Source organism: Micropterus salmoides, unplaced genomic scaffold (genome assembly GCF_014851395.1).
Source record: "Micropterus salmoides isolate LMB-PRFRI ecotype aquatic unplaced genomic scaffold, ASM1485139v1 Ms_hic_scaffold_5, whole genome shotgun sequence".
NCBI classification, from domain to species: Eukaryota; Metazoa; Chordata; class Actinopteri; order Centrarchiformes; family Centrarchidae; genus Micropterus; species Micropterus salmoides.
The window spans coordinates 5,842,342-5,868,465 of NW_024044237.1; positions in this window are offsets into that span (position 1 = coordinate 5,842,342).

The following is a 26,124-nucleotide window of genomic DNA, read 5'->3' on the forward strand; positions in this document are numbered from 1 at the left end:
CAATGACACAGTTGCTGCTCAGGTTCAAAGAGCTCAGGCTGAAGTTATGGATTTCCTCTTGATGAGTGCTAGACAGAAAAAAAGTAGCACAACCCACAAGATGACATATTGCTAACATTACATTACTCTTCAATTCAATTCAATTTTATTGAATATAGCGCCAATTCATAAAAACAGTTATCTCATTGTGCTTTTCATACAGAGCAGGTGTTGACTTTACGCTTTGTGATATTATTTACAGAGACCCAACAATTCACACCATGAGCAGCACAAGCCACAGAGGCAAGGAAAAACTTCCTAAGAGGCAGAAACCTCGAGCAGAACCATGGCTCTGGGTGTGTGGCCGTCTGCCTCGACCGGTTGGGGTGAAGGAGAGAGAGAGAGAGAGAGTTGGCAGGGTGGGGGGGTGGGGGGGGTCATCCAACACAATATCCACACAAAAATACAGACAATAAAGGTAAGCTGGCTGATGCTTCTATGCTCTAAGCCAAGGTTACAGTTTTATTGCCAATTAACGTTACTGATCAGCTGATACTCTCGCTAACATAACTGGCAAAGCCAACCCACAGGCTGGAGAATAAGTAGGCGACATGAAATTAATACAACTACATATTTCATACCACTGACAGGGGAAACATGTCACATCTCCCTGTGATTATGGCCAGCTTTTAGTTAAAGCTATCAAACAACAGCTTTCATTTGCATCGCTAAAGTCTGACAAACTTAAGTTAATTACCTGTCCAGCAGAAAACAGAAAACATCTGTCCCACATTATAGCCTTCCATCTGGGAAATTCCACAACATACGTGATTTCTGCCGTCAGCTGTCTGTATCTGTCCCGACTCCGTCTGGCTTCATGGTATAAAGATCCACAGGCTGTTGGCTCTCGTGCTAAATAACACGTATATGCTCCTTCATTTGTCATTTCTCTTCTTACTTCTAATAAACCAGAAGACTACTCAGAGACTGCATATTAATGTTATTATTATTTTCTCTTCTTCTTCTTTGTACGGATACAATGTAGTGATGGGGGTCTACCCTGCTGGAATTATACAAGCAGAAGAAGAACACCGTGATGATGAAACGCGCTGTTTGTCCATTGTCGGCTATTGTAGAAATATGACAACACAATACTGCGACCTCCATAGAAGGGGGTGTCCGATATTGTGTAGATATAAATGGCTCATTCTAAGGTAATAAAAACAGAACTGTTCATTATGTAAGGTCTTTACATAATGAACCGGTCGAGGCAGATGGCCGCCCACTCTGAGCCATGGTTCTGCTTGAGGTTTCTACCTCTTAAAAGGAAGTTTTTCCTTGCCTCTGTCGCCAAGTGCTTGCTCTTGGTGGGAACTGTTGGGCTTCTGTAAATAGCATCATAGAGTACGGTCTAGACCTGCTCTTTTATGAAACTGTTGTTGTGATTTGGCGCTATATAAATAAAACTGAACTGAATTTATACATCACTGAAAACATGGTTATGGATCTTATCTTGCATTTCTGTCAGTAGATCCTCAGAAATATTACACACTGATCCTTTAAGAGATTTGTAGGTGAGAGGAAGGATTTTAAATTCTGTTCTGGATTTTACTGGAAGCCAATGCAGAGAAGCTAAGACAGGAGAAAAATTATCTCTTTCCCTGGTTCCTGTCAGAACACGTGCTGCAGCATTCTGGATCAGCTGAAGAGTCTTAATGGACTTTTTCGAGCAGCCTGATAATAAGGAATTGCAGTAATCCAGCCTAGAAGTAACAAATACATGGACTAGTTTTTCTGTATCATTTTTAGACAGGATGTTCCTGATTTTCGCAATATTACGTAGGTGAAAAAAGGCGGTCCTTGAAATTTGCTTAATGTGAGACTTAAAGGACATGTCCTGATCAAAGATAACTCCAAGATTCCTCACAGTGGTGCTGGAGGCCAGGGCGATGCCATCAAGGGAAACTATATCTTTAGATAATGTGTCACGGAGGTGCTTAGGCCCCAGAACAATAACTTCAGTTTTATCTGAGTTTACCTTTTGAAAATTACAGGTCATCCAGGTTTTAACATCCTGAAGGCACATTTGAAGTTTAGCTAACTGATTAGTTTCATCCGGCTTGATCGATAGAGATAATTGATTATCATCTGCATAACAATGAAATTTTATTGAGTTCCTGATAATATTGCCTAAAGGAAGCATATATAAAGTGAAGAGGATTGGTCCGAGCACAGATCCTTGTGGAACTCCATGACCAACTTTGGCGTGCATGGAAGATTCATCGTTAACATGAACAAAATGAAATCAATCTCATAAATAGGACTTAAACCAGCTTAGAGCGGTTCCTTTAATGCCAATGAAATGTTCCAGTCTCTGTAATAGGATCTGATGGTCAATGGTATCAAATGCAGCACTAAGATCTAATAAAACCAGTACAGAGACAAGTCCTTTGTCTGATGCAATTAGAAGATCATTAGTAATTTTCACCAGTGCTGTCTCTGTGCTAAATATCTAAAGATAGATTGATCATATCTAGTAAAGAAGTGCTGACTAAGGGTAAAACTTCTTTTAGCAGCCTAGTCGGTATGGGGTCTAAGAGGCAGGTTGATGGTTTAGACAAAAAAATTATTGAAGCTTTTTCTAAGGTTCATGAGTTTAGAAATACGTTGGTGCCAATTGAGGGCAGGTCTTGGTGAATTTTGTCTAATAATTTTGAATTTCATCATTAAAGAAGCTCATGAAGTCTCATGGGAATGCATAGCTCAATAGAGCTGTGACTTTCTGTCAGCCTGGCTACAGTGCTGAAAAGAAACCTGGGGTTGTTCTTATCTTCCTCTGTTAATGACAAGTAACACGCCGCTGTGGTATTATGGAGGGCCTTCCTATAAGTTTTAAGGCTATATTGCCAAATTAAATGAGAATTTTCCAGATTGGTGGAATGCCATTTCCTCTCAAGTTTCCGCGATATTTGCTTTAATTTACGAGTTTCATCTTCAGCACTATCAACAAGATGATCAATTTGGGAGGGACTGAAATTAGCATAGGAGTCCTCTGTTACTTTGAGAAATGGTAATGAATTAAAAGTTGATGAAATCAATTCCTTAAATTTCAGATAGACATCCTGTGTAGAAATTTTTGCCTAATTATATGTAGTTAAGGAATAGGAATTCAAAAGTTACTCAAAGGTGGTCAGATCAAAATGGATTCTGTGGGAACGATATTAAATGTTCAATTTCAATACCATATACCAGAACGAGATTGAGGGTGTGGTTTGGTAAATTCACAAAACACTGACTGTGATGCTCAACAAGCTCGTCAGCCAAGAAAAACATTGGCAGAGGTGGGTAGACATGAAAGTCATGAAAATAGCTTGTTGTGTTAGAGTACAAAAGCATTTACTGAAAAAATAACTTGGACAGTGTGATGGCAATTCGAGTTTTCAAATAAACAGTAATTTAAGAAATAAAAAAAAGAAACCACACTGGCACACTACTGTCTTTCCACCTAAATCTATTATTTGATGGATGTGACTGGAATTATTTCAACCACAGATGGTCTTCCTCAGGTAAAGGTACAGAAGTGAACACACAGCTGTATTTCTTTGTGATGAAATGACAAGTCATCATCTCCAGATTAGATAACCTGCCACAAGTGTGATCACAAAATATTACATTAATATTACTCTCTATTAGGTACACCAAAAAGTAAATATTGTTGCATTCTCCTTTATTATATTATGATTTGGTAAAGTCAGCAGAATGTGTGTGTGCATGCATGTTCATAATAAGCTGAGTCGATTATTCAAAAAGTACATATAAAAAGTGTCAATATTGTCCTCAAACTTTGATAATTCCAGTAAAGATGCAGCAAGTCCCAAAACCCATCACAGACAGACACAGATCAGGTATCAGCCCACTACATCCATGTCACTTCAGTCACAGGAAGGCAAAAACATTAGAAAAGTAGCCAAAACTACTCTGACAAGTAGAATTTACTAAAAAAGTGACTAAAGCACATGTAATGGAGTAAATGTAACTTGTAACTACTTACTTGTCAACTTTGGTGAATTTGAACATTTGAATTTGAACCACTGACCAATAGAAACCATACTTAGAATGCTGAGCTTTGAGGGAACAGACAGGGAGTACAGAACAGAGGAAGCTGCTGTAGCTTATTAGCTGTTTTGTAGTATTCACTTTCACATCACCCTGCCCCACCTGAGAATAAAGTGTTCCACAAAAAAACATGGTTTGCAGACGGTTATAGAAGAAGAAGAAGAAGGTTATGTTATGAGACATAACTGAGTGGTACTATTATATAATGTAATAATGTGATGTACATCTCTTTTCTTTAGTTTTATTTACAGCGTTTCAGTCATCACAAAAAAAGAAATACATCAAAACTCTACATCCTCACACTCCATCAATAATCTTGAAGTAAATAACATTTAATATTTGGTGGTATAACCCTTGCTTGCAACAACTGCCTCAAGCCTGCGACCCATCGACATCACCAAACTGTTGCATTCTTCATTTGTGATGCTATTCCAGGCTTTTAACGCAGCTTCTGTCAGTGCTTGTTTGTTTCGGGGTGTTTCTCCCTTCAGTCTCCTCTTTAGGAGGTGAAATGCAGCTCTGTTGGGTTCAGGTCAGCTGATTGACTTGGTCAGTCTAAAACCTTCCACTTTTTCCCCTGATGAAGTCCTTTGTTTTGTTGCCAGTGTGCTTTGGCTCATTGTCCTGCTGCAGGATAAACTTCCTCCCCATTAGCTTCAATGCATTTCTCCGTAAACTGGCAGACAAACTGTTTCTGTCCACTCCTGAATTCATTCTGCTGCTACCATCATCAGTTCCATCATCAATAAATATTACTGAGCCTGTTCCAGAAGCAGCCATGCACGCCCAAGCCATGACATGACCTCCAGCATGCTTCACAGATGAGCTTGTTTGCTTCGGATCATAAGCAGTTCCTTTCTTTCTCCACACGTTGGCCTTTCCATCACTTTGCTAGAGATTAATCTTGGTCTCATCAGTCCATCAGATTGGGTTCCAGAACTTTTGCGGCTCATCTCTGTACTTCTTTGTAAATTTCACTCTGGCCCTTGACCGGACCTTGTGGTGTGGCCTCTATATTTCTGCTCTCTGAGTCTTCTTCCAACAGTGGATTGTGATACCTTCACCCTGCACTGTGGCGGTCGTTGCTGATGTCACTTCCTGATGTTTTGGGGGTTTTCTTCACAGCTCTCACCATATTTCTGTCATCAACTACTGTTGTTTTCCTTGGCCGACCTGTTGGACGTCTGTTGCTCAGTACACCAGTAGTTTCTTTCTTTTTCAGGACATTCCAAATTGTTGTGCTTGCTATGCCCAATGTTTGTCCAATGGCTCTGCTCGATTTTCCTTCTTTTCTCAGCTTGACAGTGGCTTGCTGTCCTCCCATAGACTCTGGTCTTCATGTTGGTTTATCCTCTTTAACAGGAAATGCAGTCTTTATAGTTTGAACCAAGGATGAAAACTTAGACTAGTCATGCAGAGCTATTTAATGTTTGGACAATCAACCTAAAAGGCAACACCTGGGCAACAAGAAACATCTGTCAGTCACATGTTCCAATAGTTTTGCTCACTTGAAAAATGGGTTCAAACAAAGGGTGGTCGGCCCTGAGTTGTTTAATACATCTAGACGTGAATACCAGAAAATAAAAGCTGAAATTCTGAACTCTTGTCTCATACTCATCTTTTGATCTTAACCCAAATGTCTTCAGTGAACAACAAAAACAAAGGAATTTGCCTTACCGTTCCAGTACTTTTGGAGGGGACTGTAACCTGCTATTCAAATTTATTTGAACAGTCCTGAGGTTTGACATCTCAGGACTCTAAAAAGCAACCAAACAAGATGGGAATCACAGTGCTAGACATGATTGACAGCAAACTATTGCCTCAGTATTTATAAATGTGTCAGTGTTAGCTGACGTCACACTTCTCACTTCAGCTACTTCTTCCACATGACCATTGCTGCTCTTTCTTCTTCTCATGTTCTTTGTGTGTAAAGATTCTGGAGGATAGATGTGTGTGTGTCTACAAGCTGGACTGTTTTAAATTTAGTCTCTGCACCCCTTCATATACCACTTGACTTTTAAGACTGCTGTGACTTTGCTCTGGAGTCCTTCTCTTTGACTTTGCCTCTTGGTGTGTAAGTTAAGGGGAGGGGAAGGCTGCACTGCTGTGCATTCGTGCGGGAAACAAAGTGTTATATTTTCTCCCTGATTCCCTCTTGCCCTGTCTCCCAGCCTCCCTCTCTGTCCGTGTCTGTCACTCTGTCGTCCTCCCACTCTAAGCCCTAAGGAGCGTGTGGAGGCGGTGTCTGCAGGTCAGGGGTGCCTGTGTCCTTGGCTGAAGGTCTGTGTTCGGGCTGGTTTTACTCAGACTTCAGGGAAATCACTCCATTGCTATAGCTGCCGCTGGCTTTTTCAGCTCTCTTCGTAGCCCATTCTCACCCTCACCGCCTGACCTATGGCTCAGGGCCTCACCGCTCCCCTAACCTCGTCCGACCTCCTCTGCCCTGACACCCTCTCCATCCTTTGTCCGCAACCTCTGAGCTTTTCCATCTCCAGCTCTAGGACCAAGGTCCTGCTGTCATCCTTCCTCAGCCCGGACCCCAGGTCCTGGGTGACAGCAGAGGTTCATTACAGCCTAATAGCAGGCCAGGCCTTCCCCATAAGCAGTATAAACATCCATTAATGTGATTCATCATCATAATGGAATCGCTTGTCAGCTAGATGGTAATGATTTGTAAGCAATAAAGTCATGCACTGCTTTTTAGCAATTGGGCTAATTTCCCTCACATCAATTAGTCTGGTATTACAGTTGCTGAAGTGATTTTAATTAATATTGCAATACATGAAATCAATAAGGGTGTTGCTGTGGCAGGCAGAGCTGGAGCCAGTGTGGGTGAGAAGGTAGGGAGTAAGTTGATGAGAGCTTTCTCTGGAACACGGACATCACAGCACAGATTGGGTGTGATGTGTTGTGTCCTGGGCAGACTGTACCCACACCTTGTACTGGTGTGTGACACGCACACACACACACACACACACACACACACACACACACACACACACACACACCTTTGTGAGAACTTTCCTTGCTTATAGGAATTATTGGGAACATTTGATATGCATGAAATTGATACACTGATATTTGTTGATTATGTATTTCAACTAAAACAGCTTTAAATGAAATCTAAAACTGATTTCAAATGAATAAAAGTATAATTTGCTTTAATTGTGCAAACACATATGCACAATCTTTACATAGTGAAACTTCAGACAGTACTTTGACAATAGTTAGAAATTATAATTTTTTCCCCTAGAGTTTTAACATATACTAGTCCTTGCAATGTGATGTACCCATATACACAATTACACACAACTATAACATAGGAACTGGTAGCTTGCACTTTCATTTATGTTTCCCTGCAATTTATAATAACACCTCCCTATGTTGTACGTGTAAATGTTTTATTGTGTGCGTTTCTGTTACTATGTAATGATAATAATAATTAAAGCTGCAATGTGCTGCAGCATTGAACGGGCCCTCACCCCCACGCACGCCTCAGGTGGACCCACAGGCAGGGTCTCTTCACTGGAGGTCAGCTGACACAGGTCTGAAGTGAACACTGCTCTCTGAACACATGTGCAGTGTGTAAAAGATCTGACAAAGTTTGGTCGAGGTGTCACAGTTACTTATTCCATTAAAATGTCTGACTTCTGGTTGAGTTTAGGGAGTGGCTCCAGGAGGCTTTAAAGTTTAGAGATGATACATCTGCCTCTCAGATTTCATACATCTAGTTTAAACGTACTGCAGAGGCTGCTTTGTTGAAATTTTGTAGAGGGCACTATTGAGCCAATATCCCACACCCAACCATATCAGACAACTAAATACACTACTTCTCATAATGTATCGCCATGGCAACGGCATTCGAAGAAAACACTCCAGCTTCAAAATATAACATCACTAATGTCTTGAGGCTTCTCCGCCAAAATTTGAGACAAATCAGATCAACCTACTAGGAGGAGTACATCATAATGTAAAACATGTAATTTCACAAATGTAAAGTTTGGGACAGATTTGACCACGTACAGTCCATTTAGCTTTGCAATTAGTATCACAAAGGTCTTTAGATTGCACTGCCCAAATTTGATGGCGATCTGATTAAATCTCTTGGGGGACTTCATTAAAGTACATGTAAATGGTACATGTAGATTAATTTCAATTCAAAGTGGCTGACTTCCTGTTGGGTTTGGGGTATGGCTCCAAGAGTTAGTCTAGTCTAGAGATGATCCCCAAAGTTCATATATCTAAGTGAAACCCACCGCCTGTGAAATTATGTAGGGGCACTATAGAGACTGCAAAACTTTGCAATTTTTGCCAGTCTTGTGTATTCACATATTCATTATGTTTCGGGGAATCCTAAACCACTCAAAAATGCATTTTATGGGCAGAATAAGCGGAATAATAATTCTAGCAAAAACAATAGGTTCCTTACATTATGAGCCAGAGATGCTCACAAGTCTTTGAGCTGGAGTACACATCAAGTCTCAAGTCAATCGTGGTTATAATGAATGTTGTATCCACTGCTGTGTTCAAACCAGGCTGCTTATAAAACTGCATGGCTATAAGGAACTCTGTAACTGCAACCTGTTTTTCACTTCCAGAGCACAACCATGTAAAGTACACTGCAACAACTAATGAGAGCTTGTAAACTACTGTGAGTCTACTCTAAGTTCCCCGCAGGCTCTCAAACCCAGTGTAAAGTTAACTAAATAAAACTGTAATGTTGCATGAACAACAATAAAACTGTAACCTGTTTTTCACAGAGCACAACCATGTAGCCTAATGTACAATTTGTCTACAACTAATCACATCCTATAAACTAGGCTACTGTAAGTCAACACCCCCCCCCCAGGCGTTATAACTAAATAAAACTGTAATGTTACATGATCAAGCTCATCAGATGTTTCCTAAAAATAAACATTGTTCATGAGTCCCGCACCTTGAGTCCGAAGTCAAGTCTGAAGTCTCTGTGTGTGTGACGTAAGTGCGACTCAAATGCCAGTCTCAAACTCGAGTCCCCATCTCTGCTTTGTGTCAGGAATCGTTGCTGCCCCATCACTTTCGTGCTCTGGCCCTAACTAAAGCTGCAAGCCGCAATGTTGTTGAGGTGGTGTCCAGCAAACGATGTGGGCTTTGTAGATCATTGGCAGACTTTCTGGGGAAGACCTGGTCTGATTCGGAGAGACGGCATCCATCCCACTTGGGAAGGAGCAGCTCTCATTTCTAGAAATCTGGCCAAGTTTATTAGTGGACCAAATCCATGACAACCCAGAGTTGAGACCAGGAGGCAGAGTCGCAGTTTAACACACTTCTCTGCCCTTCTTTTTCAGCAGTTACCCACCCAAAACCCTACGCAGAGTCGCAGTCTAACACACTTCTCTGCTCCTCCATTCCAGGAGTTACTAAGTGAAAACCCTACAGTGACGGAGTCTGTCCCCCGACGATCAAAATTATTTACAGTAAATCAAAGGTAAACAGAAGAGAAGCTGTGCATAAAAACCTCATAAAAATTTAAACCACAAGAGCAATAGTGCAAACGAATAGTAGAGTTAAATATGGACTCTTAAACATCAGATCTCTCTCTTCTAAAGGTGTACTAGTAAATGAACTAATATCAAATTATGATATTGATTTATTTTGTCTTACTGAAACCTGGCTGGGTGATGGAGAATATGTTAGCCTAAATGAATCCACCCCTCCCAGTCATATTAATACTCACATTCCTCAAGGCACAGGCCGAGGAGGTGACTCTTCGACTCTAGCCTACTAATCAGCTCTAAACCTAAACTAAATTATAACTCATTTGAAAGCCTTGTTCTTAGTCTTTCGCACCCAAGTTGGAAATCACTGCAACCAATTCTCTTCGTTATAGTGTACAGAGCACCTGGCCCGTACTCTGAATTCTTATCTGAGTTTTTGTCAACTTTAGTCCTTAAAACGGACAAAATTAGTGTAGGGGATTTTAATATTCATGTGGACGTTGAGAATGACAGCTTTAGTACTTTATCTCTCTGTTAGATTCCATTGGCTTCTCTCAGAGGGTTCATGAACCGACTCACTGTTTTAACCGCACCCTCGACCTTGTTTTGGTGTATGGTATTGAAATTGAACATTTAGTGGTGTTCCTACAGAATCCCTCTTTGTCCGACCACTGTTTGATAACTTTTGAGTTTGTATTGCTGAACTACACGCCATTGGGCAAAAATTTCTATAAAAGATGTCTGTCTGATAGTGCTGTAGCTAAATTTAAGGATGTGATTCCATCAGCTCTAAATTCATTATTAGATCACAAAGTAACGGAGGACTCCTATGCTAGTTTCAGTCCCTCTCAAATCGATCATCTTGTTGATAGTGCTGCAGGCTCGCTGCGAATGACACTGGACTCTGTAGCCCCTCTAAAAAAGAAAATACTAAAACAAAGACGGTTAGCTCCATGGTATAATACTGAAACTCGCAAATTAAAGCAAATATCGCAGAAACTTGAGAGGAATTGGCGTTCCACCGAACTGGAAAATTCTCGTTTAATTTGGCAAGATAGTCTTAAAACTTATAGGAAGGCCCTCTGTAATGCCAGAGCAGCGTACTACTTGTCATTAATAGAGGAAAATAGGAACAACCCCAGGTTTCTTTTCAGCACTGTAGCCAGGCTGACAGAGAGTCACAGCTCTATTGAGCCAAGTATTCCCATAGCTCTCAGTAGTTACGACTTCTTGAGCTTCTTTAATGATAAAATTCTAACTATTAGAAACAAAATTCACCAAGACCTGCCCTCAACTGGCACCGATTTATCTCCAAGCTCAGGAACCTTAGAAACAGCTGTAGAACCAGATATATGTTTAGACTGTTTTGCTTCCCTCAGTCTTTACCAACTAACTTCAATAATGTCTTCATCTAAACCATCAACCTGCCTCTTAGACCTCATCCCGACTAGGCTGCTTAAAGAAGTTTTACCCTTAGTCAGCACTTCTATACTTGATATGATCAATCTATCTCTATCAACAGGCTATGTACCACAGTACTTTAAAGTAGCTGTAATTAAACCTCTTCTGAAAAAGCCCAACCTTGATCCAGATGTTTTAGCCAACTATAGACCTATATCTAACCTTCCATTTCTCTTTAAGATCATGGAGAAAGCAGACTAGATATACTAGATATGATCAATCTATCTTTAGATATTTAGCACAGAGACAGCACTGGTGAAAATTACTAATGACCTCCTAATTGCATCAGACAAAGGACTGGTCTCTGTACTGGTTTTATTAGATCTTAGTGCTGCTTTTGATACCATTGACCATCAGATCCTATTACAGAGACTGGAATATTTCATTGGCATTAAAGGAACCGCTCTAAGCTGGTTTAAGTCCTATTTATGAGATTGATTTCATTTTGTACATGTTAACGATGAATCCTCCATGCACGCCAAAGTTAGTCATGGAGTTCCACAAGGATCTGTCGGACCAATTCTGTTCACTTTATATATGCTTCCTTTAGGCAATATTATCAGGAAACACTCCATAAACTTTAATTATTATGCAGATGATACTCAGTTATATCTATCGATCAAGCCAGATGAAACTCATCAGTTATCTAAACTTCAAATGTGCCTTTGGGATGTTAAAACCTGGATGACCCGTAATTTTCTAATGTTAAACTCAGATAAAACTGAAGTTATTGTTCTGGGGCCCAAGCCATTAAGTCCATTAAGACTCTTCAGCTGATCCAGAATGCTGCAGCACGTGTTCTGACAGGAATCAGGAAAAGAGATCACATTTCTCCTGTTTCAGCTTCTCTGCATTGGCTTCCAGTAAAATCCAGAATAGAATTTAGAGTGGGAGCCAGAGCATTCAGCTATCAAGCTCCTCTCCTGTAGAACCAGGTTCCAGTTTGGGTTCAGGAGGCAGACACCATCTCCACATTTAAGAGTAGGCTTAAGACTTTCCTCTTTGATAAAGCTTATAGTTAGGGCTGGCTCAGGTGAGTCCTGAACCATCCCTTAGTTATGCTGCTATAGGCCTAGACTGCCGGGGAATTTCCCATGATGCACTGAGCTCCTCTCTCCTCTTCTTATTCTCCCTCTGTATGCAACCTCATCCCATTAATGCATGTTACTATCTCGACTTCTCCCCTTTCCCATAGTCATAGCCGCTTCAGTAGACTCCTTGGCCTCCACGACTGGCTCCAGTCCGCCTGTAGGGCTCACCATGTGTGTTATGTGGACAATTTTAATATTTTCTGGCAAAGAATGTCTCTTTTTAAGACAGACGGACTTCACCCAAACAAACGGGGCTCAGAAATGTTAGCTGCTCACATACAGCATGTGGTGCGGTCCACACATGACTTACGTGAATGGTTAATCATTCATGCAGCACACCTGGACACACCACCGCTCACTGAACAGATCTCTGCCTCACTGCCACAAACAACTGTCTCCACCTGCTGGCATGTAAAACTGTCTGCTCCCAGCGCTGTTCCACAGACTTCTATTCCTGTCATCGTCACGCATAGACCAGTAAATCGAAATGTGCACATCCCACACAGAAATATTAGTAATCTCTTAAGGATTAGGACAACTGCAACAACTCCAGCACCTAGAACAAACACATTTAAAATGGTTCTCTTCAAGAGAGAGAGATCTCTGTCAAGTAAGACTTTTATTTTAAATGATTTTATCTTGTCTGCAAATCTAGATTTTATGTTTTTAACTGAATCCTGGTTGCAAATGAATGACTATAGCCAGCTAGCTGAACTGTGTCCGCCTCAATATGATTGTTTTAGTCAACCGAGAGTCAGTGGTCGTGGTGGTGGGCTAGTGAGCGTGTATAGGAAAAATTTTAAATGTCATCAAGTACGCTGTGATGAATTTAACTCCTTTGAAGTTCTCACTCTTAAACTTGGAGGGCTGCAACCTATCATATTTGTTATAATTTAGTTTTCATCTACTCTGGTTTTAAATTATGACAGAATTGTTCTTTGTGGCGATTTTAATATTCATGTTGATGACCCCAACAGTGTTAATGCAACTGACTTTTTAAATATGGCCACTTCTTTTAACTTCAAACGTGTCAAAGGGCAAACACATAACCGTGGTCATACACTGGACTTGGTTTTTACCCTGGGTGTCAGCATTTCCTCTGTGGAATTGGTGGACATGACCATATCTGACCACAGATGTATTGTTTTTAGCTGTGATTCGCCTGTTACTCATGCCGCCTCACCAAGCTCCGTGTGTTCTCGCATCTTTAATGAACAAAGTGTTTCAAAGTTTTGCGCATTCTTTCAGAGCCAAAGCCAACACCTGTCTGATTCCAACACCAACAATCTGGTCGATCACTTCAATCATATCTGCTTGTTGTCACTAAATATTACTGCTCCTCTAAAGGTTAGGCCTACGTCTAAAGCTAGTAAGCAACCCTGGATAAATGACAGCATTCGCAGCCTAAAAAGGGAATGCAGGAAAGCAGAGCGCAGATGGAAAAAATCCAGTCTCCAAGTCCATTACCTCAGTCTGAAGGATTTATTAATTAACTACAATAACATGGTTAAGGATGCGAGAACACACTATTTTTCTGATCCCAGGTTTCTGTTTAAGACTGTGGATCAGCTGGTAAACCCAACCCCTCTTTGTGCCTCAGCTGGAAGTAATGATGACTGTGAATTGTTTTTATCTTATTTTACCAATAAGGTGGTGTCAATCAGAGCCTCTATTACCCCCGCGGCCTCTTACTCAGAGGTTCCTCACCAGCGACAAGAGAGTTTTAACCAGTTTTATCCCATCGACTTGTCTGAGCTTTTAAAAACAGTATCACAAATGAGAGTGTCCTCCAGCCCACTTGATGTAATACCTACAAAGTTTTTACTGAAAGTCATAGATTCTGTTGGACCCCATTTGATCTCTGTTTTCAACATCTCCCTATCTACTGGTTGTGTCCCTAATTATTTTAAAACGGCTTGCGTGAACCCACTTTTAAAGAAACCTGGTTTAGATCCCTCTCTCCCACATAATTTTAGACCAATTTCAAAACTGCCTTTTATTGCAAAGATTCTAGAAAGAATTGTGTCCAAACAGCTGCTCACTGTACTGGAAAATAACAAAATATTTGAAAAGTTTCAATCTGGTTTCAGGAAGTACCACAGCACTGAGACTGCCCTGCTTAAAGTCACCAATGACCTTTTAATGTCTGCTGATGAAGGCATGTGCTCAGTGCTGGTACTCCTGGACCTTAGCGATGCTTTTGACACCGCTGATCACAACATCATGTTAGACAGACTGAGGCACTGGGTGGGGATCTCTGGTACTGCCCTAGAATGGTTTTCATCCTACCTGTCAAATAGGAAGTTTTGCGTGTCTGTAAACAACTGTCTCTTCGTTCTGTCCAGTTAATTATGTTATGGTGTGCCTCAGGGGTCGGTCTTAGGACCCATTTAGTTTTCCTTGTATCTGCTTCCCCTTGGACATATTATCCATAAACACGGCATTTCTTTTCATATTTATGCTGATGACACACAAATATACTTGCCCGTCAGATCCACAGACCCTGGAATGCTGAGTTCACTTAACAACTGCCTTTGTGAAGTTACAAAATGGATGTCAAATAATTTCCTCCAACTGAACTCAGACAAAACAGAAATCCTGGTCATTGGGTCCCAGCAGATGGCAAATCAAATACTGCCATCTGCTGGTTCCCTAGTAAATCCCATTAAGCCTGTTGCAAAGAACCTTGGTGTTTGGTTTGATAGTAATTTAAATTTCGAGCAGCACACCACAAAGCTTGTTCAATCATGTTTTTATCAACTTAGAAATATAGCAAAAATTCGATCTATGATAACTTTTAAGGACACCGAGACCATTTTACACGCCTTCATCTCATCACGCCTGGATTATTGCAACAGCCCTTTCATCTGTTTAACCCAAAAATCTATTGATCGACTCCAGACTGTCCAGAACTCAGCTGCCAGGCTTTTATCCAGAACAAAGAAATATGACCACATTACTCCTATTTTAGCTTCATTACACTGGCTCCCAGTGTGTTTTGGAAATTGACTTTAAAATTCTATTGATTACTTTTAAAGCTCTTCATGGCCTCTCGCCTTGTTATATTTCTGAACTTTTAGTCCCATACGCACCAGCACGTACCTTGAGATCCTCGGGCATTGGTCTGCTATCTGTTCCAGAGTCTCAACTGAAAACTAAAGGGGACAGAGAGTTTGCTGTCAGGGCCCCGAGCCTCTGGAACAGCCTGCCCAAGGAAATAAGGTCGGCTGAGACAGTGAACTCTGTTAAGTCCCTTCTTAAAACATACTTTTATAGGAGAGCCTTTCCCGATCTTATTTGACTTTATTTTATCCCTTTTATTTTATTCTATTTACTAATTTTATATTTATCTTAAACGTGTATTTTAGTCTTTTCAATGTTTTCATGCTTTTATCTTGTATTGTTTTTGTATTATTGTCTCTTGGGTATTATTGTCTTTACACTTGTTAAAGCACTTTGTAACTTGTTTTTGAAAAGTGCTCTACAAATAAAGATTATTATTATTATAATCAAATCATATGTTTTCCCTCCAATACCACTTTCAAGTGGCCTATAGAAAAGGCCCTCGTGCCATATGGAATCAAAGGCTTTTTGGAAGTCAACAAAACAGGCATATATCTTTCTTTTCTTTATGTTTAATTCTTGATTCAAATCAGGTCCGTTGTGCGGCAATTTGGCAAAAAAAACAATTTGGCATTTATGCAGAATATTGTGGTTATCAACAAAGTTGACAAGTCGTTTATTAATGATGTTGCAGAATATTTTTCCCAGGTTACTGGATACACATATTCCTCTGTAGTTATTTGGGTCATATTTATCGCCGGATTTATGAATTGGGGTTATTAAACCTTTGTTCCAGATGTCTGGAAAAAGTTCCAGTTGCTAGAATAGTATTGAATAGTTTTAGTATAGCCAGTCTTATTTTATGGTCTGAGTATTTGATCATTTCATTGAGGATTCCATCAATACCACAAGCCTTTTTTCCTTTCAGGGACTGGATGACTTCTGTTCTGTCTTGTTCTGTTACAGGGTAATCTAGAGGGTTTTGGTTGTTTTTTTATCACCGCCTTCAGAGTTTTCCATTTCGTGAATATCTTGTGCTGATCATCATTTTTTGTAATATTACTGTATAATTCACTAAAGTGATTAAAGTATTTCCATCTTGGATCGCCAATTCATCCTGCTGCGTTTTGTTTAGTTTGTTCCATTTCTCCCAGAACTGGTTGGACTCTAAGGATTCCTCAGTTTCACAGAGCTGGTTCTTGCTGTGTTGTTCTTTCTTTGTTTTTAGGGTGTACTTGTATTGTTTCAGAGTGGCCTCATATTGACAGCGTATGCTGTGGTTATCTGGGTCCCTATGCTTTTCATTTGATAATTTCCTTAACATTTTCCTTAGGTTTTTGCATTCAGTGTCAAACCATTTGTTATTGTTCATTTGTTGAGGTTTTGATTTGGAGGCTTTCAAATTAGACAATAAAGCCAAATGATGAAATATTGAATTGATTTTGTCCACAGCAGAATTTACACCAGAATTATTCTGGGGAAATGTTTCAGTTAGAAATAAATGAGTTAAATCATGTATGTTTTGATTTTCCAGTGCCTTTTGGTACGTCCCCATGCTGTCTGGGGTCCATCTGTATGGGTATGTGCTGTTAAACAGGCACTAGGGGCTCCAGACTTAGACTGAGCCCATTTCAGATAGATGGGGTGTGATAGGGGTGTGAGGGGGCTGACTGTGAAAGCTCTGAGAGACATTGGATCTAGATCTGTAATGAAATAATCTACCGTACTACTGCCAAGAGCAGAGCTGTAAGTGTAGTGACCCAGAGAGTCCACTCGTAGCCTTGACTATGTACAGACCAAGCGTACGGCAGAGCTGTAGAAGCTGCATACAGCTTGTATTAGTAAGCTTGTCAAAGCTCTCTCTAGCAGGACATTCAGGGAGGGGGAAGCAGGTGCTTCCAGGTAAGTGTTTGTCTCCCTGGGTGTTCATAGTGTCAGTTCTTTCCCCAGTTCGAGCGTTCAAGTTTCCACAGAGTAATACATTTCCCATGGTTTTATAATGGTTAACTAGAATAGAGAAAGTATCTGGGTTGTAGTGGGGGGATTCTGATGGAGGTATATAGGTGGCACACATGTAGACATGTTGCTCAGCACAAATCATCTGTTTGTTCATTTTCAACCATATATAAGATTCTTCTTTTTTAATAACTGTGATGGACTGGCTCAGTTCTGATTTACACCATATAATCATGCCTCCTGAATCTCTGCCTTGGGTTATTGTGGGATTTTTTGTTGATGGTATAATAATGTCAGTGTAGCCGTGAGGACGACCAGTGGAAACATCTTCCATGTCTCCTGTAAAACTATGATGTCAGAATCTTTTAACTCTCTATTAAAATCTAGATTTCTGCTCTTTAAACCAAAAGCTGATGATCTCAGACCTTGAATGTTCCAACATGTTATTGTAAACGATTTCATCTCCAAGTGTAATCTGTTCAAAAATTAGACAAACACCTTAAAAAACAAATAATAATAATAATAAGAGTAAACTAGATATTAAAATTTGGGTGACATTTTAGAGTGTATCATGTTTTAAATACTGTTAAGAATTTTCCTTATATTACTATTCATTTAAAATGATATCCAACATGCTAAACTATGAATTATTGTGATGTCTCTAAGAGTCTCTGCTCTTCCACCATGTAGCTATATGAGGCGAGAGCAGAGCAGGTTTAGCATGTGTAATATGTCTTTGAGTTCACCAGAGGGGGGCGGGGCTGTGGCTCTTCTCACCGCTGCAGCGTAGTTCAGTCCAATAGGCTGCTGCTCTTGTAGTCTTGGTTCTGCCATTAGGATGAGGGGGGGTATAGGACCTCCAGGCTGGGGGGCTCTCTGGGTGGGTATCAGTGGCCAGTGTTGTGTTGGCTGTGGGTTGTGATGTTGGCAATGCGGTGGGTTTGGTGGCCTCTCTCTCTCTCTCTCTCTCTCTCTCTCTCTCTCTCTCTCTCTCAGCAAATGCAATTTACATAGATGCAGGTTTGTAACTGGTGATTACTTGTATAGCACCTTTCCAGAGGCTGGAGATCGAACCACCAACCGACTGCTTTACCCCCTGAGCCTGGTGTCACGTTTGTGTGTTCATGTCAGGCTCAAACATTTCACACTGCATCAGATGCTTTCATATCCATGGTGTGAGCGTGTCTCTCCTACTTCTCACACCTTTCAACTCTCTCTCTTCACTACTAATAGCAAGACAAGATACGATTTACTGCACAAAGTGAGACACTCTCATCCACTCACAAACACACACAAACTCTCTCCTGTACGCCTTGCCATCATTAAGACCATGATGTAAGCTTCGGCAAGGCTGCTCGCAGGTCTGATAACACCAGACATAATAATTTCTGATCCCTGAGCTTCACTTCGTTCACTCTTTCACTTACGCGCCTCCCCATAAAACACACACGCACCAACCGCCTGCCCTCCCTTACAGAACCACCTTTCCAAAAAATCCCTGAAGACGTGCTTCAAAAGGCCAAGGAGTCCTTTGTTGGAGTCCGAGTGCAAGTTGGCATCAACGTTTGCACCGTGTTGCATCAGCACACACATAAACACACGGCGATACAGGGAGGGGGTGGGGGGTGCTGTTTATCAACAGCACAGTCATGTGGCTCAGGGATCCCATCGTCCCTTGAGGTTACCTTTAACTGAATGCCACACCTGTTGCTCCTAGCTGCTGGCACTCCCTGACTGCCTTATCTTGCAGTTTGAGCCACAGTTGTGAAACAGGTGAAATGGGACCATGAACAGTGTAAAACTGAGTGCTACTAAATAATGTTTCAATTATATGAGAATTGGTAGTAGACCTATATTAAACATGTAACTGCAACTCATTATCAGTGAACCTGCTACTTATTGTCTCATTTATTCATATAGTCTGTAAAATGTCAAAAACTAGTGAAAAGTTGCCATCACAGGTTCCTTAAGAGAAGTCTTCAAATGCTTTGTTCGGTCAAACCACCCAAAACCCAAAGATATTCAGTTAACATAAGAAAATAGCAAAAAGAGAAACTGGAAGCTGAGAAAGTTTGGTATTTTTGCTTTCTAAATGACTGAAACAATAATTTGATTGAACAAAATACCTGCCAATTATTTTTCTGTGTAATTGATTAATCAGTGAATCGTTTCAGTTCTGTATCTAATGTTGCTTACATTGAAAAAGTAGAAGTTCTATGAAATTCTAAAATCATATGAATGAAAAATAAAGTGATTAACAAAATATATGTCTTTGTTTTGCCAAAGCTTTACTGTAGTGACAAATCATTTTTAATTCAAATTCAACCTCAAAACACTAACGTTTTAGTCTAGAGGACTAGATTAATCACATTTAGTGACAGCTTCAGTACTGGGATGATTAAATGAAAACAACTTGGCTTTTATTTTTTAATGATAAGAAGCACAAGGAGTCAGATGATCAGATAGGGTGTAAACAAGCCAACAGATAAAATTTATTTGCAGGTAAAACCAAAAGTGAGCATACCTGCAGGTTTCTCAAACCTGTGAGGGCAAGTGCGGTAAGTCAACATTTAACCAGGAAGTTAGGCTGTAAACTGTGATGGATTTTTACAGCACACAGTTTGGCTTACAATTTTACACATTAGCTCGATTTTTTTCCAAAGACATTTGACAAAATGGGGATTTGATTAACCAGTCTTATCACTTTAAGTCACACATATTGCCCCATTGAACCTATTTTTAGTGATGGCCCTATGCGCCGAGATCTCAGCAAACACGTTGGTGAGTAGAGTGTCCAATAGAACGGAAAGCCAGAGTTAAGAAAATAAACCCAAGTTATAATACATTGTATTTTTTTTTTTAAAGGGTTAAGTCATTATTCTTAAAAATATGTTATGTACAGTAATGTATTATGTATGTAATTACATTACATTCTCATTATATTTAGTGATGATTGTTTACAAGTATGGTTGGAAAGTAACATCTGACAGCTAACGCTGCATCGAATATCATCTAAAGGGTCCTGTTGGCACTTCTCAGTCGACACTTTTGCTGCTGAGCTACATGAGCATGTCAGACTGACAGGACAGGCTTCTCAGCTCTGAATGCTCCAGAGGTCCCAATTAAAATTAGCCTATCTAAAATATTGATGTGATGTACTTAACATGAGGGATCCTGAGTAGCTTTAGCTGACGGTCAGTACTCTGTTGGCTCACTAGATTATTAAATATCAGAGTGGAACAGTGGCATTTCTTTCTGTGAACATTCACTGACTTGCCAACCACATTTATTTTTTATTTCACTTTGTAGTTTGGCTAGCTGATGAAATTAATGTTAATTGAGTACAGTTAATCAAATCTAAAACTGAAAAAAAAAAACTGCTAACAAATTCTGCCCTAAATTTTATGGAAACAAGTGAGCGTGATGATGCAGCAGTGGTTGGACATTTCATGCTTTAACCCTGTCATATATGCACTCGTTACAAGCTGCGTAAAGCTGGAAATTGTCAGCATTGACTTGTAATTTCAGCATGACGCATGAATAAATCCCTCTGGGTTTCACAGAAGGACTGAAGAGGCATCCTTGATCATAACTCATATAATCCATATGGAACCCGACACATCCCCCAACAATAAAGAGCTGCACACTCTAACTCTGGAAATTCCCAAAAGTAGCTTCCTTGATCGTCTGCTCTCCCATGATAGCTACAGAGGATAATATTTACACAACACACAGCCTCTGGAAATCAAACCAAATTACTTCTTGTTGTTGACAAAAACCATATAGACTTTGGGAGGATCTTGTGTAGAGATTTACAGATATCTGGGTCACAGAGTCAGGGCACAGGTCAGGGAGATCAGAAGAGGCTGGAAAAGAAAGGATTATTGAAAAGGGAATCACATGAGCACAGGTAATAACTTGTGTCTTTACTTTACTTTTGACTTCAGATGTGAGGTTTTCCAAAACAAGGTGTTCCTACATGAAAGAAACCATGTTGATCTTGATCGCTTTAAAAATCAAAATCTAAAAAACATCCCATGTACAGTCGTGTGATCTTAATCAGCTGATTATGGCCGTAAACTCTTTCAGTTAAACCAACCAGATGTTGCCACTATCTTATTGCTGCTGTCAGACTTTAACTCTGTTCTCCTCTGTACTGTCTTTTCAAAGCGAAATCGTTGCGACCGTCCTCCGCAACCCTGACCTCCAGTTCATCACATTCAGTAGCTGAGTTTGACATTTAGACATCCTTTCACCACCAGCACAGCCACCACTAGTGTCTAGACTCTATCGGGGAAGGGGTATTCTATACTACTCATGGCTTTACTACCGCCTTAAAAATAGGATGCTGTCACGATGGGGCAGGTAGGTTCATAGTGAGCGGGATAGACTGCAGGCAGGCAAACAACAATGTTAACAATCACTCACAAAGACGTGCAAAGGAGTTATACAGAATTGTGCTAGCTAAGTAGCATAACGAAGGCCAGATAATGTTGTCTAGATAAGCATGTACGCCGCGAACTAATACTAGCTAGACATTCCTTTGAAATATTATATACATTGTTTTATGTTTCTACAGACCTTGTCCCTTCAGTTAGCCTCAGAGGTCACGTTTCGAGCACGTGACATCAGCTGGTTATGGCAAGCACATCACAAAGTATGGCAACACAGAAGGGTCCAAAAGGATCCAGGCTTTATTTCCTCTGAAAACATATTCAGTGCAACCTCAGATGGTGCCTGTATTGATTTGTATGGTGGGGCTTGTGATATCATCTGTCACCGCAAATCAGTAATCAGCAGCAAGTAATTGCATTTAATTACTGGAACGCATACTCAAGACACTATTCCACATCCATTATGGATACATGTAGACATACTAGCGCCAGCACTGCTGTGACAACCTGAGTCAAAACAATTACCTTAGTGATGGAGAAAACAGACGGGGCTGCGAGTGCGGTGCTGGCAAACACATGAGCCAACAACACGGCATGCATTAAAACGACACATAAAACGAAGTCATTGCAGCCAGGTCGCTTAGCTGCATGCATGTTAAGGAAACACACTCTGGCTTTAGTGGGTGAAACACAACCCCCCCCCCCCCCCCCCACACACACACACACACACAAACACCCAGCAAGTGTTTCTAAATGCTGGAAGGTGATGGAAATGTGTGTGTACTCTGAAGGGTACACCACTAAACCCAATTGATTATGTGCTGCTCGATGGGCGCTTTGCTGAACATATAACACACCTGGCAGCTAGTGGGACATCTGTTGCACTCAATTACATCACCGATTGTGTACAGAGAGAGCGAGAGACAGAGAGTTAAGTGCCTAGACACTCTGTTCCTATACTTCTAGCTTTCTGAGAACCTTTTTGGATTTTACACATTAATCATTAAGTCTTGGGTGTTAAAATAAATGAAAAAGAAATAGAAGTAGAATTAGTAAGGCTATAGGTTAAGGGTAATATAGTTCCTGTTTAGAATGTAGGTTTAAGCGTTAAAGTTATAATTCTTAAAATTTCAATCCTGATTGATTTGGAGACGTGTGTGGTTACTAGTGGTAGCTAAAAGTGTTTTTTGTACTTTCTCATCCTTCTCCTCTCTCATTCTGTCGCTTTCTGCAGGTGTTTCTGGCTCTAGAGCTGTGGAGTCTGGATCTGTGGTTGCAGGCTTCCTGCTGCCCCGTGTTCCTCCTCAACACCCGTTGATACAATTATTATCAATAGTCCTAGTTTTTCTGTGTGGATATTGTGTTGGCTGCTCATCCCTCTTCCATCTCCCTAAACCCCAACTCCCCACTCTCCCCAAATTCTGCTAGAACCCTCCCTCATGGCACATTTAAAACAAGCAACAAATGAGTGACGGAGCAATGATTGCAGGTAGCATGTGACACAACGCTCAGTGTAGCATGGACACCAACAAAGTCTGGTGAAGCTTTGATACATTAGAAGCATGTTTATGGCCCTTTGACTGAGTTAGTATGCATACCTGTGCTGTAGCTAGCAGCTCTACTACAAGATGCTCTCGGGTGTGTGTTTCTGTATGGGAGTGTCAGGACATAGCCATATGTATCATATGTAGCTATGCTGTTTATCACGGTTAAGATTAATGTTTGTAGATGGTAAAAATCTTTTGAAGCACAGTTATCAGTGGGCCCATTTGTTGTATTGACTGCCGCTGAGGAGGAATAAATCTTGTTCTGGTACGACATTGTTTTTCCACCTGCACTTATCAGGCTTGCTGACAGTAACAGCAGATATGTGTGAGAGGCACACACACGGCTTCGTACACATTAGGGGATATCCCCAATCCACTTTTTTTATGAAATGCTGCTGCTGTCAGCTGTCCTATCAGTGTAAACCGTCTTGACTCTCTTCCACCCCATTCACCTCCAGTTCATCCCTTCCAGTGCCAGATCTGAGCTCACCAGGAGGTCGCTCCTCTTCACATCCATCCAGATCTCAGCCATTCTCTTTATCCCATTTCCACCACCAGTGTCTAGACTCCATCAGAGGGTTTCCTATACTACTCACGGCTCCACTACCCCCGTAAAATATGATGATGTCATGATGGGGTCTTATCAGCAAAAGACTATCGACATTTCTCATCTTGATTGTGTAAATGCTAATAAAATTATTCACGATTAATGAAGTCTCTCCTGATTGAAGTACACCTTCACTTATAAATTAACTGCATAGGCTTTTGTCATCCCATCAATCATTTGAAATCCTTATGTATGTGTACACAATTTGAGATAAATGGTTTTCATGTAATATTTCAACATATAATCACGTTACAGATTATTATTATTCAATTGAATTGAATAATCACTTCTCAAAGCGTATCTTTTTCTACTACACCGTTTTACAAGAAGTCTTATGTGTTTTATTAAAAGTATTTGTCTTTATTGTTAAGAGCTTTGTTATATTTTTATTTTATTTCTGTATTATTTACATTTGCTGATTTTATTTGCCTTCATCCTGAAATGTATAAACATGGTTCAACCATGTAAAGCACTTTCAAACTTTGTTTTTAAGAAGCGCTATATATATTAAGTTTGGGGTGTTCGGGATGCACAAAAAGTTGTGAAACGTGCCACACACATCAGAACTGGGGGAAATAACCTGTTCTATAGTGCCCCCAAAAGGTACACAATGGTTTGGATAAAGTTGCTGTGATCTTCATGAGTTTTGGGGGAATCCTTGCTTTTATGTTAAATAGCACAATAAACAAAGTTTCTTTTAGGCATACCTGTCAACCCTCCAGTTTTTCCCAGGAAAAATTGATATACTGTAATGAAATGAAAAATTAGTTAATTGATTAAAATTAATTTTCATTTATAAAGCTTACAGGAACATGACATACAATTAGTGCATGTGAAAGGCAGTAAATTTGTATAGCACATTTCAACAACAAAGTAATTCAAAGTGCTTTACATTAAAACAACATAGGGCAATATAAAAAAGACATTTAAATACAATTAAAGAATTAAATAGAAAATAAGAACAAGATAATACAGGCCAGTACAAGTTACTGTGCTGTGTAAGATATTAATCAAAAGCCTGAAATTTGATTTAATAGAAGGCAGCAGCAAAAAGAAGCAGAGCTGCAGTTTTCTGTGACTTTGTTTCAGATATACGGAGCATAACAACTGAACGCTGCTTGTCCAGGCTTAGGTTTGACTATGGGGACCAAAAGCAGACCTGTCCCAGACCACCTGAGAGGTCTGGATGGTTATAACGTCCCAGAAGATCAGAAATGTAGTGTATCTCTAAACCATGCAGTGCTTTATAAACCAAAAGCAGTATTTTAAAATCAATTGTTTGACAGACAGGAAGCCAGTGTGAAGACCTGTACAACTTCTGCACTTGTGTGTGTGTGTGGCAAGTATATCTGTCAAGACTACACCTCATCATGCTGCACATCAAGTCTCTCTCTCTCTCTCTCTCTCTCATACACAAATAGCACTTTTAAAAAACAAATACAGAAAAACAGTAATATTACCAATAAAACAACAGATAACTTACAGTATCCAACAATCACACTCTCCATGTGTATGTGTACATGTAACTTTGCATATCTCTTTGGTTATATCAAGATAATTATTTGTCACATTGATGTTTCAACTATGTGCCCCTCAGTTTGTCACATGCAGTCACATCCTGTGCAGCTCAGTATGCTGCATGTCCTTTTCCTAATATTATCTGTTGTTTTTCACTGCCATCTAGCTCTGTGAACAAACAAATCAAAATTCTTAAAAGTGTTGCACTCCAATATTTTTGTATTTGCCACATTTAAAGGGGAAGTGCATCTTTGGCTCAGCCTCAGCTGTCCTGCAGTGACCACAGACACTTTCATCTGTCGGCAGCCAGGACTTCTTGTGTCATCCTTTCTCTCTGGCTAGGCTGTGGTCACTGAGTCTGGATTTGGTCAGGATCTGTCTCTGCTTTATCTCTCTGACAGTGAAGAGATACTCTGCCATTTCTTTTCCCGGTTTAGGACGAGATAGCATTGCGTTTGTTTTGAGTTTTGGTTCAATTCGTCCAATGTTCCAGTATCGCACCTTTTGTTAATTCAGTACTTTTGGTTTTCCTGATTAACAGTTGGAATGAAGTGCTGATCTGAGGTAATAAATAATCTCTCTCTCTCTCTAAATCCAATGTCCTTTAAAAGAAAAACTTGTTCAAAGTGATCTTGTATTTTTTTTTCTTTATTTCTAACCAAAGGAAAACAATTAGCATGTTTTGCCAGGAAGCAGTATGCTGTTGTAACCAGTGTTGGCAGTAACACTGCGTTAACAGAACGCTCCATCCTTGTCGTGAATGCACGACTCCACAGCAGGTCAGCTGCACTGTTCTAAACTTTGTTTCTACCAGCAAAAATCTTTGCGATAAATCTGTTTTCAGGTATTAGCATACACATTTTTCTTTTATCAGGGAAACAGTCTATGTTCAGCAGCAAGTGTCCCTGTTAGAGT